Below are 4536 nucleotides of genomic sequence, written 5' to 3' on the forward strand. Positions count from 1 at the left end.
TTGTTAAACAACTTTGATGCAAATTTTTCTTAAATTTCTACTACATAGTGTGTATATTCTGCTTAAGCATGTGTATTTTATGAAACTTAATTTAAATCATATGAATACATCTACAAAATAACTTCTGCAGAAAATATTTTATGGGAATTAATAATTGGTTTATTTTTTAGCAATCTTAAAATATATGTTCATTGTGGTATATCAAAAATGAATCCAAGCAGAAATAAATGTAATTTAATAATGTACTTTTAATACTTATAAAATTGAAAATACACCCATTTAGAAACCATTGCCCAGAGAGTATACTGTTACCCATCCACGGGAGAAATTTAATTCAGTAATTTCAAGAACTTGATTTTCTATGTTTTATTATCTACACAACAGTTGGAATGATCTTTAAAAGCAAACAAGTATGTCATATCATTCCATAGCTATAATAATTAAAATGATGTCTGACTAGTATTATAATAAAAAAAGCAAACTTACATCACTCATTAAGTCCTGTATATAATCTGGGCCCTGGATTCTTCGCTCTATAGTTTATTTATCTGTTTCTTGAACAAAACATATTTGAAGTAGCATAATGTCTATAAGCATGCAAATTATGAATGTGAGTTTCATTGCTTCATAGCTGCATTTCTCTAGCAACATATTTATAATCTTTAAAGATAGTAATGTTATCTACTTTATAGACTTCTTGCAAGGATTAAATCAAATAATACATTTAAAATATTTAGTGTCTGGCTCACAGTTAGTGCTGAGTAAATACAGGCTATTTTTATTATGATGGTTTTAATTTCAGAGGCTTTGCAACTCTTTACTCTTACTGGAATGCTCTCCCCATACAACAGCTTTTTATAAGGCTGTTTCTTTCTTATACTGCATAACTCAACACAAATTTAACAGTTTCAGAAAAGCCTTTCTGAAAAACATACAAAAGTAGTCACTTACCCAACTCATACTATATCCTTTCATTATATTTTATCTTTTCATGGCAGTTAAATATATGCATAAATACTTAATATTTGCACATATTGGTTTAATTACATCCAAAACAATGTAAACTCCATGAATTCAGGGACTTTGTCAATCTCATGGATTGATTTCTCTACACAAGCTAAGAGAGGATCTTATGTATAGTAGGTCTCAAAGAATAAATAAATAATTAATATCTATATATGTCAAAACAAAAGCATAAGTTCCAAACAATATCCATTGTAAAAAAGACATTTATCAAATTTATATATAGTGCTTAAAGAAAAATATAAAACATTTTGTCTCAGCATCTCTACCACAACATATTTTATCAACAGCAATAATTCAATGGTAAATTCAATGCTTAATTTTTATTTCTCTTCTGAGTCCTCTAAAGCATTTTACAGTTATCACTGCCTCCTCCTTAAAACACATCCTTGATTTGGATTCCAAAACACCGTGGTATCTTGGATTCCTTCCTACTTTGCAATTTGTTTTTTCTTGGTTAACTTGGCTGGCTCCTGTTCTACCCCCATGTCTCTCAGTGGAAAATTGACCTCTTGGTTCTTTTCTCTTCAGTCTCCTGTCACTTCCTTGATGATCTAATAAAGAGTCATGACTTTAAATGTCACTGAAAATTCCAAAACTTGTATCCTCAGCCATACTCTCTTCCCTGGAATCTAAATTTGAATGTCTGTTTCTGTGGCATCTAGTTTAGAATTTCTAATAGACATCTCCAACTTAACGTGTCCCCAAATTGTTGTACACTCATCTCTCCAAACTACTCCAGCCATAGTCTCCGCCTTTCTTCACATTGATCTGGTAAGAATCCTTGATTATATCTGTGATTTTCTCCTTTCACTCAGACCCTGAGGGCAATTCACATGAAAATTCCATTCTGTCTTGTCTTCAAAACATACTAGGGCTTTTACCACATCAACCTCTAATACTCTTGTCCAAGACTCTATCTGATCTTATTTAGAAATATTGCTATACCTTTATAATTGGTCTCCTTGCTTCCACTCTTACTTTCCCTCCCAGAAATGCACAGTTTACTCTCAGTACAAGATCTAGAATGACACTGGCACTTATAATGGGTAGGAGATATCATGTCACTTCTCTTGTTTTTTTTTATCTCATTGAATATTAAAAACAAACAAAAAACACTTGGCATTTTACGTGGTTTGGGTTGTGGGTTGCAGTAGCCATGGATCAAGTTGTAAAGCCCAAAATAATAAGAACCAAGAAATTCCTTGAGAAGAGAGAACTGAAATTCAGTGAAAATATTTAAAATACCATGTTGATTAAAGAGGAGAATGCAACTGCAACAGTGACATAAGTACTTAGAAATGTGTATGCACTGAAAAATCTATGTGGCTTTTTGTACAAAAAGAAAAATATTACAAGACCATTCTAGAATCAGATATCACTGGAATTCTTCAAAGAAGTCAGACTGTTCCTTATTCACATATGGCTCCCATAACAAGAAATGAACAAATAATCTAATAATAGATCATATGTATGACTATCTTTTGCTAGATATGATAGAATTAGGCATTGAGAAATCTGTCTCATTAATAGACATTAAGAACAGTAAATGCCCTGAGAAAACAAAATCTATGGTAATATTTGCTGGTGAGGATTTTGATGTAAAAGAATACTCTATAAGTCTAAAGAGTCTTCTTACTGATTTCTTCAGCAGCCCAGGAGTATCAAATATCCTCTCAGCTGGATTAGAGTATGTTTTACACTTCACCACACAGCAAGGGAAGATTTATTTTTGAAGTTATAAGTTGCTGTTGAAGAAATCTGTTGCAGAATACCACAGATTGAATTGGAGATATGGAAACCTCAATGGATCTGGTTCTGAGGAGGACACACCTGGCATCAGATGAACTTTATAAATTATCTATGCAAATGCCAACAACTTTCAAGCCAAAGAGGAAGAAAATTATCTCCCATGTGACTTTTGGTATAATTTGTGGAAGGATTCATATGCAGAAGTAAAGCCTAAGCAAACTACAAACTGGGAAAATGAGGGGTTTGATGTGACCTGAAGAAAATAGAAGACCATGAGAAAAAAATCAAAGAGAATTTTTAAAAATAATAAAACTTAGCCAACAAGCCAAGAACAATCAAACCATAAAAGCAAAAATTTATAGTACTCTTCCTAGACTCCATATAATATTTCTCTTTTTCGGTCTGATCTTATATTTTGCTTTTCTTACCCTTGTTCTCTCCATGCAGGACACTTTGTATTTTCTCTGCACCATAGAAAAGCCAGGCATGCTCCTAACTCACAGTGTTTGTACTTACTGGTCCCTCTGTGTGGAATACTTTTCTCTCAGATACCTTCATGGCTCCTTCCTGCACTTCCTTGGATTTTCTTCAAATGTCTCCTTTATAGTTAGGCTTTTCCTGACTACTCTCTCTAAAACTGCAATCCCAGACTCTACATGGCACAACCAATTTATGTTCTCAGGTTTATTAAAAAAATAAAATAAAAAAAAAGGCTATATTCATTTGGCAACTACTCATTTATTTCATTTTTTAATTTTCTGTCTTTTCTCAGTAGAGGATAATTTAAATCTTATCTTTTAATTGCTGTATTCCTATATGAGGACAGAGTTAAAGTAGCTAGTCTGTGATCCACTCATTCCCTTTATTTTCCAGAGAAAGTGAGCTCCTTTTAATTGAAATTATAGATAAATAGACTAACGATATTTGCTATAAGCAAGAAATTATCTATTGAATACTTTTTCTAAGATGCTTTGACTCCAGGATTCCTTACATCAAATCAATAAAAATCCTATGAGACATGATTCTTTGAAGAGTGTTATGAAAAAGAAACAGGATTTGAGGTATAAATGGATATTTCTCATCATTTAAATGCTCACTACAATATGAATAATTACATAAACTTCACATAAAAAAACTGATTTATTAATCTGAGCCAGATATGTATGTCCTATGCAAGAAAAGGGTCTGGAGAATGCTAGAGATCCTCGGAGACCCTAGACAGGTCTCAGAGGTCTCTCTCTGGTTCATGAGAGTCTTTTGGTTGTCTATATTCTTGAAATTGTTAATAAAGATTGAAACTGGCTGAGCTAATGCAATGTGAATGTAATTCAACAATTCCATGTTATGTGTTACCACCAAACACTTTAAACAGTGCCTGAAATACTATGATTCGTGAATATTAGGTGTATGAATAAATATATTGTCCTCACAGTGCTCTCATGAAAATATTGAGTTTTTTTATTTTAATATCATTAGGTAACCACTTTTGTTTAAAATGATAAATATTGTAGATGTAGACTATTTTTTAAAAAAACAAAAGAGAACAGAGCTCTTTCTTTTTGTAGAGATTTACTATTTTTTTTTTGTTCCAATTTCATTTAGTTCTGCTCTGTTCCTGTCATTTGTTTTCTTCTGCTGAGTTTTAGTTTGGATTGTTCTTGTTCTCCACTTCTGTGATGTGTGACCTTAGATTGTCTATTTGTGCTCTTTCAGACTTTTTGATGTAGGCATTTAATGCTATAAACTTTCCTCTTAGCACCA

General features: G+C 32.2%; 1 pseudogene; it reads left to right on the plus strand.

Annotated features, from left to right (window-relative positions):
- Positions 1-2182: 2182 nt before the first annotated feature.
- Positions 2183-3027, plus strand: LOC104658727 (annotated as a pseudogene).
- Positions 3028-4536: the final 1509 nt, after the last annotated feature.

This window comes from Rhinopithecus roxellana, chromosome 2 (genome assembly GCF_007565055.1).
Source record: "Rhinopithecus roxellana isolate Shanxi Qingling chromosome 2, ASM756505v1, whole genome shotgun sequence".
NCBI classification, from domain to species: domain Eukaryota; kingdom Metazoa; phylum Chordata; class Mammalia; order Primates; family Cercopithecidae; genus Rhinopithecus; species Rhinopithecus roxellana.